Consider the following 13784-nt stretch of genomic DNA (forward strand, 5'->3'; position numbering starts at 1 on the left):
GTTGGCTGGAGAAAGTTGAGTCACGCTTTTCATGTGGAAATCAATACATGTTTGTTGTGAGCTGTCATGACAAGCATCTTGACAGAGATCTCTAACTTGAGGCTTCTTGTTTTGACCATAACAGTCCATCATTTTCAGTGATAGGGACTGTTTCAGGTCTGACGTTGACTGAATATGTCCTAATACAACAATTTATAGCTGCTGTTCCTGTTTTTGCTTCATGTTGAGGGTCAGGTTAGTTAGAATACCCAGCGGTCATTGAGTATAGATTAAAACCATTGTCTGTGAGTTTGTATTGTGCTCCATTTGTAATATAACACAATATCTAACCATTAGATTTTTTTTTTTTTTTTTATAACCAAATGGCCTGAGCTATGAAAAGTCAAGTTATCTTAAACCATAGTCTTTGAGTAATTCAACTTGTTTATTTCTGTCAATCTCATCCACGCTTGTTGTCATTTCTGTGGCCATTTTTATGTTTCCAGGAAGGCCATATGGCCATGGCTCGGTAACAGCAATGTGCACAACACCATACTTTTTTTATTCACTAGAAAATCTGAGATGTGAGCAGCAATTTAAAGGTCTAGAACCATACTGCGGTAGTTGTCCTAGTGTGGCTTGAAATCCAACACATCAGGCTGTTCACTAACTGGAAGGTCATTGCTTCAATTACAGAACCAGCAGGATAGACTTGAGTAGGAATAGTGGGAAAGGGATGAGAATTATTACCACTGTGGTGAGCTACCCTTGAGCAAAGCCTTGAACTCACAACCACTCCACTGGAGTTGCTCAGTGGTTTGCAGATCAGATTGTTGTTATACTGCAGCATTTAGATGTGGATGCGTGCAACTGTGAGCACAGAATGTTCGTGTGAAAGAAAGCCTTGCCCTCTGTGAAACTACCTTGGGTGAATAAATGTTAAAAGAAACTACGATTGTTGCTGCTTTAGTCAAACCAATCCAATCAAAGTCCCTCTACACTGACAGGTTTTGCTCTCAGGCAATTTTAGCCAACTCTTTTTTTTTGCTTAGATTACATCTGAGCAACTTTGTCAATAGCTCTCTGTGGAAAATCCCTGCTTGATTTTAAAGTTATTGGCTTAAACTATATGATTTCATGGCCATAGGAGACGCTGTGCAGAGTCTACATGTGGTAAACTGCTCTGTTTCGCCTCGATTTTGCAACAAATTATCTGTTGGCAGGTCTCATTTTAACTAATCTCCAGTTGATGCTGCTGTGCCTTCAGATGTTTCGATGTAATCTCAAATTGCACCTGTTAAACTAAGTCTGAAAATTTTGTTAACTGTAAATTGTAATGTGCTTCTTTTGTGAAATGTCAAGGTGTGTTGATGCTGGGGAAAAATATAAGGTATACATTTTCTATAAACGTAATCCTTATCATTTTTAGACAGTAGCATAAATATCAATCATCATCGTGTTTCACTGCTCATCCAGTGCTACATAACCAGCATCAGTTAAATTCAGATTTTATATCCTATGTAGAATATATTCACTGCAAAGAAATGATTTTTGAGGTGTTAAAGAATCTCATTATACATGTTATATACTTGTGTTATCATGAAAAAAGGAATTTAATGGCATACACATTTATTTTGAAAGCAACTTAGCTCTTCTCATCAGCAATGTGCTCAGTTTAATCATCGTCATCTGAGCTGACTTTGAAAATGAACGACTTTTGATAGCTTACACAACCTCGACACATCATACAGAGCCCATGTGTGCTTTCCCCTGTTTAGATCTAAGCTTTAATGAAATCAACCGACATACAATTACCTCACATCCCTTTTCATATATCCTCCAAATTGTGTTTATAATGAGTATTTTAATTGCAGTTAAGCTGTAATCACTTGAGGTGTACTTCAACACACAGTTTGGACTTCTTTAATATGTTAATCGCTTTTTAGATGGACCTTATTTGCTTAGATATAAATGACACGTCTCGATTAAAAATTCCTACAGTATGCAAAAACTGTTTTCACAGGTGAAAATTAAGGAACTGAGAAAGATTATCCTGGGAAGATCTTTTTCATCACACTAAATCAAGAGGAGAGTAATGTAAATCTTTGCTTCTCAACGCTCCCATATAACAGACACTGTGAAAAAGATCTTCAGGGCATTAACAGACCATAATCATCATTTAATGGTACATTGGCTGCTATAAAGGGTTACTCAAGATTCACCAAACTGTCAACCGGACAAATTAAATTTCTCATTTGAACCTGGTGAATGTCACCTACAGGAGTGCCTTTGTGGGATTTCATTGTTTATATAATTGGCACTCTAAAATTGTCAAAACTACCATTTTTTCAGGCATGAATATTGGCTAACACATGTATCAGTGTCAAGAGTTGAATTAAAGGGGAACTGAAAAAATATGATTACAGTGCCAGAAAAGAAATGGTTTAACAACATTGGATATTTAACATATTTTGGATGATATTTGGATGATTTTTTCTAAATAGACCTTTTTTTTTTAATAGGAGACATTTTGACCTGTCATAATGATAAAAGTACAGGTGTTACTGATAACATTACTCATCTTTCCCATCTAGCGTTAAGTCAAGTGTTCCAGTAAACCATGACAGTGTGACAGCATGCATGTACCAGGACTCTGAAACTGGAACAGCTAACTGGTGTTAAGCCATCAATAATTTTGATATTTACACTTGTGCTTTTATACTGTAACATACAGCTGATGATCACTTCTTAAACACACAGTGTTTACAAGAAAATATACCTCTTTCTTCCTTATCATGAATTCCTTACAGAACTGTTATCTTTCACTCTTTTCTCTGGAGAATTGGCTTTTCTCTGCTACCCCAACTAATTTGAAAGGTGTTACATCTGATATCTTATCTTTCTTGGGGGATGAGGAGGGGGCCGTTATTTTTCCTCCAAGCTCATTATACACCCATTATCTATTTTACAGAGGTAATTTGGGTACTTATTCTAACCAGTTTGAAAACAGGGTAGTGCATCCAAATTTGGTGTCCATGTCATTGGCATAGCCAAGCAGAATGCCATAATTGAGTAACGTGTTTCTAATGCCTCTAATGAACTCTGCTCATTTGCATGCCATTCTGAGCCTGCTATGCCAAGTAATTATCATTCATAAAACACCATGAAAATTAATGCACAGTAACTAATCTGCAGCTATGATGTGTAAAATTATTGCACAATATCTGCGTCAGCTCTGAAAATAAAACCCCAAACAGAAACAATGGCAGAGTAATCACAACACTTGACTGATGGCATTTCAGTTTTGGTTTGAGTATCAAGGACACACACAAGTGTGGTTAGAGAAGTCTTTTGGATTGGAAGCTGCTAACATTATAATGAAAGTCTTGCTTCATTGTGCAGTGCTGGCAGTCAGCTTACTGAACTGAGACCTGAGGTTGCAACACTGGTAGGAAGCATAAACACAGAATCATAATGTGTCTTTGTGTTTCAAATGTGACAACGTCTGCAGCTTTTTTCAGATGACAAAAACAGTTTCACGACACCAAAAATAAAAAAAAGAGCATCTGTTTTCATTTTTAGCGAGAGTGACACCAGTGGAATGTGAACTCTTAATTCTGCCAACACCTTCTGCTACCCATTGCGAGAACACGATCCCTTCCACTGCGGTGAATGATGATCAATGACATTGTCTTCTGACTTTACGCTCAGCTATGGGTGACACATGAAAAATAACTGTAACATAGTGTCATGTGTTTCTAAATGACCTTTTTATTTTGCTGCTGATGCCGTGAACACCTGGGCTCACACGACCTTGAAATTTAGGCTGTTAGCAGATGGGAACCATAATGTGCTACTTTTTGTCCTTTTCTATGAAGAAAAAAAAGAAGCCTGAAGCACAGCTAGCAGCCCCAGGCCTGCAGCTATCATTATACCCCATTAAAATTAAAAATATACTGTTGAATTTTGCTATTCTTGGCACATAATAGTAGAGAACAGATAATAGAATATAATGGAATAGAGTAGAATAGATAAAAAATGTTTTTATACTCATTCAGGCCACATGGCACGCAATCACACTTAAGTAGGGACTCACTCACCAGTCACCAGCTTCATTATTTGTGTCGCCTATTAAGCTTATCATACTGTTGTTCCAAATGTTGCATTGTTCAAAATGTATTTCAAAAGAAATCAACCATAGCATTCTACAGTGACATCGCACACCATCTGGTCTGCACTGTGTCCAAATTTTTGACTGATGCTTGTTGGTTTTCTGATCTAACGTCTAACCCTATCAGCAGGACAAAATTACTTGGTTGGAATGGGTAAGGTCGGTGTCACAATCTGCTCCTCAGTCGCCTCTTCAGCCACACTCTCATCCCCAGCCCTCTTTATTGCTCTCTGGCCCTGTCTCTAGCCTGTCTTTCAACTCCCAGACCTGCCATCCTCCCTCTCCTTATCACATCACCTGACTGCCCCATCCATCTACACACCTGTTCCCACTTCTTTCATCATCCCTGCAGTTACCTGTCCTACTCCTTACCTTAAACATATTCTGACATCAGCCACCTGCCGCTGTGATCAACGTGTTTCACCTTTTTCTGACATTTTTTGGATCAAAAAACTGATCAATTAAATGGCTGATTAAATGTTAAAGTCATGTCAGTGAAAACATTTTAACAGCTATGGATATGATCACATTTATTTAAACCTTAAAGCAATACCAGATAATTTTTCTACCATAAAATGACACAATAACTTAAAATATTTTGATGCAACACTGATGTATAATCAGGTGAATAGTGTCTCTGACATTCCCACTCTGCACCCTGTACGCTTGTGTTTGCACTATGTAGCTTTGTTGTTTGGGTACATTCAAACATGTCAAATCCGTAACACTATGGCTCTATTTCACTGATTTTGATAAAACTGGATCATATTTTATGGAGAAAATGTTTTTCCTTCTAATTTCCTCTGGCTTCTCCGCCTCAACAGAGTTTCCTGACCCCTAAAATACACTGCATGCGGAACGACTCCGCCACGGCGGCAGAGCCAATACGTTTAAATTTTAGTCAATGTGTCAGCTCACACAGTCTCCAGTTCTGCTGCGTCACGGCTCCAGAACGACCGCGGCGACCAGCAGCCCTCCGCAGCACATACGCAGAACTTCTATTTTTCCCGGACACAGAAGCACGGCACATAAATTCAGCACAGAGCAGATTGTGCGGGGAAGAAAATTGGCTACAAAATACAAAATACGAGTTTCATTACAAGAACACGTCATAATTGGCGGGGCTGACCTGAAGTCAATAGGTCAGAGGTTTTCAGGTGTCTTTTCACCCCGTCGACACCATATCATTTATGACACCTCACATCCTTTTTATAAGGACACCCGCAAAAAAGATGGCGTGGAATTGGCCAGGAGTCAAAGAGACTACAGCCGGCAATATCGCGGCATTATGCACGAATTTGCAAGATCTCGCACATTCATGCGACGCTTGGTGTCCGGGAGAGCCGAACCAGTGCGCATCACAAACGGATTATGTGTGAGGGCGCTATGAGTAATATTAGCTGGTTTCTATGTCTTGTGTTATTGACCTTGCTTGATATTTGGCTTTTAACACAGTTGTCAACTTGATAGTTTTTATTCATAAGTAATATATATTCATTTCAAATGCATGTGTAAGGCTGTACATATTTACCATATTGTCCATATTTATTTAGTGGTTTTAAACTCTGAAACTGGGGCCGCAAATCGCAAAAAAAATACCAATTTCTGCGTAATGTTGCTTTAAACATTCTCTGCTCTGTGAAATGTCTTTTAAATGAATTATCTTTCAAATGTGTCTGTAGATGTGAAAATTGCAGTTTTGAGAAATAACTGCATTTACAGGGTATCTTCAGTTCAGCACCATATGCTGTCTCATCACTGTGAGCCAACACAAGATACCCTGTAAATTAGATCTTTCATACAGCTACAATTCAACTCGACTGAGTGCTAAAAAAAAACTTGGCTGCAGGACTCAGACTAACATCTACAAAATAAGGGAAACTTGACACATTCTCAAAGCACACTCAACACTTTTCACATGATTATAGAGACACACAGTCCCTCAGTCTGGCTCAGTCTGTCAGTTGATATTGAGTGATTAGGATGGGGATTAGTGTGGGCACAGTGAGCAATCTGGCATTTTGAAGAGGCTTTATCGCTCAAGCCGCACAGTGTTTTGGCTGTTTTATGTCATTACTGACACAGTCCTCCCACTCCAGGCAATACAATCCCATTGTGATTATGTGCACTAGTGTTTTCTACAGACACTTATCTTGGCAGTGTGCAACAGCCTCTGAAACAATATTTAGACCAAGTGCTGATACACTCTTTATCATGAATAGAATTCAAAAGGAGGACGTTCTTCATAGGTCGCTGATATTACATAAACGTCTACCTGATGATTTAAGTGGTACCTAAACCCACTTTAACTTAAATCTGAAGAGTACAGATCTTTGTTATCAGCCGTGGACAGATCCCTTGACAAATCCAGTTGTCTGCCAGTCTTTAAGTTTCATACATCAAACCGATATCTACAAAGTTAGCTGACTCATGTTTTGGAAGTCGTACACGTAAAGCTGGTTCAGATCAGTGTTTTGTTGGCAAAATTAAATTAGTCCTTTAATGACAGTGGTGAAAAATTCCTGATCATCCTACATAGACTGATACGGTGAGATGATGTATACTGTCAAACAGCTTAAATTCATTTAGAATAATTAATCATTTCTTCATTCTGACTTTCTGCAACAATCAGCCTTTAGAAATGAACTGTCAGCCCTTCAAACAGGCAACACAAGGGCACTTACACAAAAGAAGATGGCTGGTGGTGATGTATGAATTCAGTAAATAGCTAGACATCAATAGTGAAATAATTATCTGGAGACATGCACTTACCAGTGAGCTTCTGTGCAGTCAGAATATCAGTACAGTGTACACTCATATCCATTTTCACTTACAATACATGAACAAACCTAAGAGCTGTGGTTTCACATTTATTTTTGTTACCACTGTGCAGATTGATGTTTGAATTCCACCATTAAAATTTGATGTCCTTCACATAGGATGCAAAGCAAATGTTGACATTACGCTGTACCAAACGAAAAAGGCATGCTCGAAATAGGTCTTCGCTTGAGTGACGGGCCAGAATTGATTTTTTGACAACGAGATGGTAGAGAAACACAATCAGGAGCCACTTTAGCCGAGACCTGGCCAGAAACCCTTACACACTCGCACACAAATACACACAGGCGATCATGCTTTTCTACTTTGATGGTCTTTACCCGCTTGGCTTTCCCCACCAGGTGTGAAGGTCAGTGGCCTTTTCTACCCCTTAAAAGTACTGACCATGCTTCAAGTTGTCTGTCTTGCTGGTTGATTGGCACAAGAAATCCTCCACATGGGAGTTATGAAAGACACAAACACAGAAAGGTTGTAATAAATATGACTGACATAAAATGTTTGAAGAGAGTCATGAGGACAGTTTTGAGTGTAAGCCTCTGTATGTCTACCAAGAAACGAACCATCAGCTATAATATAGTGCTGGAATGATTTAATGTTAATCACTACAAGTATCAATTACATACTACAAAGTGTAATTTATCATTTTAGCTGTTGTACTAAAAGCAGGGGTTACAGAGATTGACTAATTAATATTGGAAAATTAACATGAGATATATCATTGCACAACTGCAGCTACAGGCCAAATCATGTGCTAAATTAATTAAAAACGAATTAAACGTATCGAAAAAAACAATATTTCCAGGTATCTCCTCATCTCTGTGCTCCGCTACTTCTCTTTACTAATGTGCGTTAATGTATGTTGGCATATGTGACCCCCTTCATGCTGCTCTCGATCAGCTCATCGTCCCCCTTAGACTGATCGCCTGCCTCTCCTAATTTGCAGTATGTCTATCCCAGCACGTAAACAAAGGATTATTGTTTCAAATAAGTGATACCTACACTTATAAATAGTCAGTTTTCCAAGCTTCTGTGATTGTGGTTTCTTGCATTTCCTCTTCATCATTGCCTGTCTCCGTCTGCTTTCAGCCAAGCTTCCTCCCATTCCTCACTGCCCACGCCATCACCTCGGCTCTCATTCCGTCCATTCTGCCCCGGACCTTTGACCCCAAACATCAGCCACTCACTTGAAAACTTGAACTCTCCACTCCAAGTCCAGAGTCTAGTTTTTGAGTTCTGCTCATAAACATAGGAGCAGATCTGACAGGTTGACAACATTTAGTAGCTTCGCTGGCTCTCAAAGTTCAGATGGTGGCAAAGTCGACACAGGCAGATTTATTCATCCTGTTGAGCGATAGGATAAAACAATGACATGTTGCGCTATTTCTGTATATTAACTTCTGCTGCTTGACGTCAGGGAGTAAGGACTATACTGGTCCCCATAGAGATCAGACAACTACATAACTATGTCACGCCTTTACCATTGTAGAATGAAAAAAATATTCAGATCACAGAACACTACTGAATTTCAAAGCATATATATCCAATGCTGTTTGAAAAATAAGTGGGTATACATTGTATATCTGGCTCTGCACCACTGGTTTAATGCAAATCATAAAATGGCAAACTGCACCCCTACTAGCTCATTAGGAGTTAGGGGGGAAAAAAAGTTGTTAATCATTGTATCCATGAGGGGTCCCTGAGCATACAGACATAAATGTGCAAAGAAAGAAAATTTTAGGCTGCTGGACCCGCGGCCCAGTGCTTACGACCAAATCACAGCAGTACACAACGGCACTTGTTTCGTGTGATATAGCTTTAATGGTAGAAGGTCCACCTGTTATGTTTGCAGTCCATTTCAAACAATGCTCTCATGTCTAGTTTCTAAAATCAAAGTGAGTAAATGATGTGAGAAAGTTTTGATATTCAAACAAATTGTTTTGGGCAGTAATTGTCTGTTATTCTTGAAGGGCATGTGATAGATTTTTTAGGATCTAAGGCTCAAACGATGATTAAAACCTTCGACCCGGCATAATGTTAATTCAAAGAGGATGCAGTGACTGTGTACTAAGTGGGGCTTCCATCTACACAGGAATTTGCACTTTTTTTTAGCTTGCTGAGGCTTCCTCAGCTAAGGAAGGTCGACCGACCTGTGTGAAGCTGATTAATCTGGTTCATCGGCAGAGGTCACGGAAGCCGTGTGTACTGGAACGATAATTGGTGAGGCAATAGTATCGTTCCCTGGGACTAATCCTAAACTATTGGGAAGAATATTGAAAAAAGATCCCTCTATTACAACCAGGGCAACAGTGGCTTTTGGCAAGAATCTGTTTAAAATGCAATTGGTATGTAGCCTGCTGAAGAGCTGAAACTCTAATGAATGTTAATCCTATGAAGATTTTTTTTACTTTTTTTTTTTTTTTGCATCTATTTCCGTGTCATCATCCCTATTTCTTTCTCTCCCACTCTATCCCCGTAGTGGATTGATTCAGGGATTACTGATGGAAGGGAAGCCTCTTTAGTTACCTTGAGCACAATACGGGCTGCATGTTACTTGATGCAGCAGACTGTGAAAAGCAGCTTTAAAATGTTGCTGAGCTATCTCTTGCAAATTACTGAAATGTGATCTTAAGACATTTGGAAGATTGAATTCATGTCAAAAAATGATATGTATATATACTTACTTAATGGGGACATAGCCTGCAGACAAGCAGCTCATTTTTATTTAGTTTGTCATCTATAGACATCGTCATTTCTCTTATGGAAAATAGACTACTGTGTGAGTAAACAAAGTTATGATTGTTTTTAATTGTCACTGGGGACGCATTATGGTGCCTCATAGCAAGAAGGTCCCTGGTCCTGATTCCGGGTTCTCGCCAGGTACTACGGCCTCCTCTCAGAGTCCAAACACATGCTCGACTGAACAGTGTTTATGATTTAATTGGAGACTCTAAATTGCCTGGAGGAGTGAATGGTTGTCTGATGAATTGGCAGCTTGTCTAGGGTGTACCTCACCGCTCACCCATTGCCATCTGGGATTGTCTTCAGCCCCCCCAGATATTGTCATTGGTTGTACGGTGGCTAAAAATGTGTGTACATCTCCCCTTACCTAGCCTCAGTACAACTACAGGAACGATTTTATGTTTACTGTGCTAAATACTTCACAGTAAGTTGATTTTCACCTTAGACACCAGATTTTAAGCTTATACCTTCTTTCCTCGTTATTCAGGCGGTACTGTATAGTGTCTTTGGCTGCAGTGTACCAACCCAGTCTCTTAGAAATCGTGTTTATATTCTTTAAATTTGTATTGGCAAAGACATTTTTTGAAAGAAAACTTTCAGGGTTATGTTCCCTGGAGACCCTTTCTCTGAGTGAAGGAAGTCTTTATTTACAGCACAAAATCTCTGACAGAGGTGACGCATATGCACAGGATTTCGGGACCAGCAGTTCAGGGTTTTGATCCTGATCCTGCATGTGGTTAGGTTTAGGCTTTGTTTAAGGTTCAGGATGGTGGTTTTGGGTTAGGTTGAGCTCATTAAGGAGACAAGGGTTATGGATGGCTGGTAAAAACTGCTGTATGATGGAGATGTCTGTTTGTTTCTAGATCTTAAGAACAACAGGTGATCAAAATGTCAACTATTTCAAATCGGAGACATTGGTTTTGCAGGTCCCGCTGCCATTAGTCTGCTGCCTTCCTTTCAGGGACAAAAAGCAACATCTTAAGGGACTTGAATAAATCGCTGGCAGAACAAATTAGGTCCCTCACACTGTTATGACATCTAAGGATGGAAACAGACAGAGACAAATCTAAAGTCAAACCACTGACCTCTCTATTCCCCCCTGTACCTTCAGTCAGCTAGAACCAGCTGAACTTTAATGCCTACATTGTGAACATGCCACAACAGAGTACAGAGAGTACATGCCTCAGAACATGCTATATACATGTAGCCGCTCAGTTTCTGCCAATTTTTTCGTCCAACCTGAAACGCATTGCTGAAAAGCACTGAGGATGGATAGAGGTAATAGATTCAGCCATTCAACCATAAACAGCCCATGAGCTGCTCGGAGACGTGCCCTCCTGTCAAAAAATCTAACACCTCCATTTGTTCTCAAGATTTGCTCTTATGCTTCAGCAATTCATTTTATCAATGACCTCCAATTTCAAAGACAAAATATGGGTCAGGGCTATAATCATTTGAAATAATTGTGTCTGGACAACATAGCTTTTGATTTTAAAACTGAGAGAAAATAGGTCAGCGAAAAAGTAATAAAACAGAAGGACGAAATAAATGAGAGGAAACAGATTAGATTAATCATTGCATAGAAAGCCTGTCTATACACTCAGTGCTTTGGCAGTAACATTTAGCCCTTCTGAGAGTTTTAATCCTTTTGTTAAAGCAGCTTTTTAAGCTATACGGAGAACGATATGATTTTAAAGCATCTGTTGAAGTGTAATTAAGCAAAATACACCTAAATGTGTCTATGCACTCTTCTCCTTATGCCCTCCTTGTATCGTCTATCACCTCGTTTCATTTCCACTTCATTTTATTACTTGAAGTACCTATTTCCTCGACACAATTCTCGACAAATGGATATCAGCCATCCATTTTGCTCTCAGGAGCAGAAATTTGACATTGAAACCGGTTCTGTCATTGCAGGGGACAGGAAAAGAGTGGGGGAAAAAAAGGAAACTAGAGCTCCTCATCCTCGTGCCTAAAATTGCTGAACATCAAATGGAAACATGAGCAGCTTTTCTTTTTTTTTTGACAGTAATACATATCAATTTGAATAATGCATAGCCATACCCACATCTTTTAGTGTTAATCAATTATTCAATGTTGTCTTGCTCCCACTCAGCATGTTCCATAATAGTACTAACTACTGTCATGGAAAAACTGACACCACCCCGAAATATTGCTTTTATTTCGGTTTCATACATAAGCAATGAAAAAAATAAGGCAAAACAAGAGAAAATGATAGGAAGGTGTTTTTTTCCTCCCTCCTCACCATCTGCATAGAGATTGTGTATGGGGGTTGCAGAGGCTGATATTTTTCATCTCAGCGTCAGTGTGTGAAAGAGGGAGACTTTTTGTTTGCTGTTTGCGGTCTGATTAAGTTGTGGTTTGTGCAGTTATACAACATTTTGAACAAAGAGGTATTAAAAACCATATATGCACAGAAGGATCAGCACATATAATGGTTCCATAATATCACTGCAAGGGTTAAATGTTTGACATGCTTTTAAAACAATCAATATTTTCAGAGCAACTAAATATTTTCAAATTCTGTATTTTGAAGTACATTTTACCGACATCACTGTTTGACACTCTGAGGAACTTCAACATCTATCTGATTTTTATTTTTTTTTCTCAACCTCAACCACCACCTCCTGGATACAGGTACACTGACTGATAGAAAGATGAATGGATAGATTCATCACAGACTGTAATGCCTTGACTCATCACTGTGAGCTCTCCTCCCGAATGAGATAGTTGGTCTAGCAACCTGCAGGCGCACACACTGGGATACGTTCACATACAAGGTAATTCTTGGTCTGCTCCCCTCCTATCTATGTATATTTATCAGAAACATGATGGACAGTATTCATTGCAGCCAAAGGACTTTTATGTTGTCTGGAAAGCCTGGTACGTGTATAGAAGGTTCTAAAACTCTTATCTGGTTTCTTTGAATGCTTGTAAATCCATTTTGTAAGACCTGGAGACAGAATCACTGGGGTGTTGATGCTTCATGGCTTGTACTGCAATTTCATATTGAGGGATGTTATATATAATAATATCGTCGACTTTGTTTCATGTCTGTCGTTAATTTACTTGTATTAGTTGGTGCTGCTGCATGTCTTGGCCAAGACTCCCTTTGAAAAAGACATTTTAAATCTCAAAGGGACTTTTCTCATTAAATAAAGGTCAATTAAAACAAATTCACTAGAGAATGCTTCGAGCTGGTTCATTTTGTGTTAACATAATTAATCCAGGACATACAAACAGATATGAGTTAACATTAGCGTTGAAAAACTCTAGCATAAAAGTCAGATGGCCAAACAGTGTTTTTGGCGACTTCTCTTGGGTAAGATAGAGATGATGGCTATATGAAGAATATCAACAACAAAACTGAACTGAACTCTATAAGTCATTTATACCAGCGTATACAACATAAACAAATGAAAGTCCAAAGAGAACTATGACATTTGGAGTTCACAAATTAACACTCTTGATGTGAGTGCAGCGTATGTTTCCCAGTTTCCGGTGTAGCCAGAGGTGTCAAACCAATGCTTCTTCTGCAGTCCAGTTGTTGATTTGCGTAAATGAGACAGTGAGACAAACTTCTGAATTTCTCTTTTTCTCTTTATGAACATTTATCCGCATGTGAATTCAGATTTAAAAAAAAGCTGCATTTTTGTCAGAAGATAGCCAGGGGTTCTGAAATTGAGAAGCATGTTACAATGTGTCAATACTGCTCGGACTACAAACAGAAACCAGAGCACTTCCAATGGCAAAACTTTGGTCTCTTGCCTGCAGTTTTTTTATTCGTATACAGTGTTAGGATTTGTTTGCAGTACGTGATTCTGGCATTGGACACTCTTGGAAACTCCAAGAATTGTTTTGATCAAAGCACAAGTGAAGATTTTATGAAATGCTGCATTAAGTAAAATTTAAAATTCAAGTACACATGAATTCTACCAATCTCACCCTCTCTATGCAACATAATGAACAGTGGAATTTCCTTGGGATTATTTTTGGACTGGTGTGCTTGACAGGTGAACCACACTTTAAAATTCAA

Source organism: Larimichthys crocea, chromosome XXIV, assembly GCF_000972845.2.
Source record: "Larimichthys crocea isolate SSNF chromosome XXIV, L_crocea_2.0, whole genome shotgun sequence".
Taxonomy (NCBI): Eukaryota; Metazoa; Chordata; class Actinopteri; family Sciaenidae; genus Larimichthys; species Larimichthys crocea.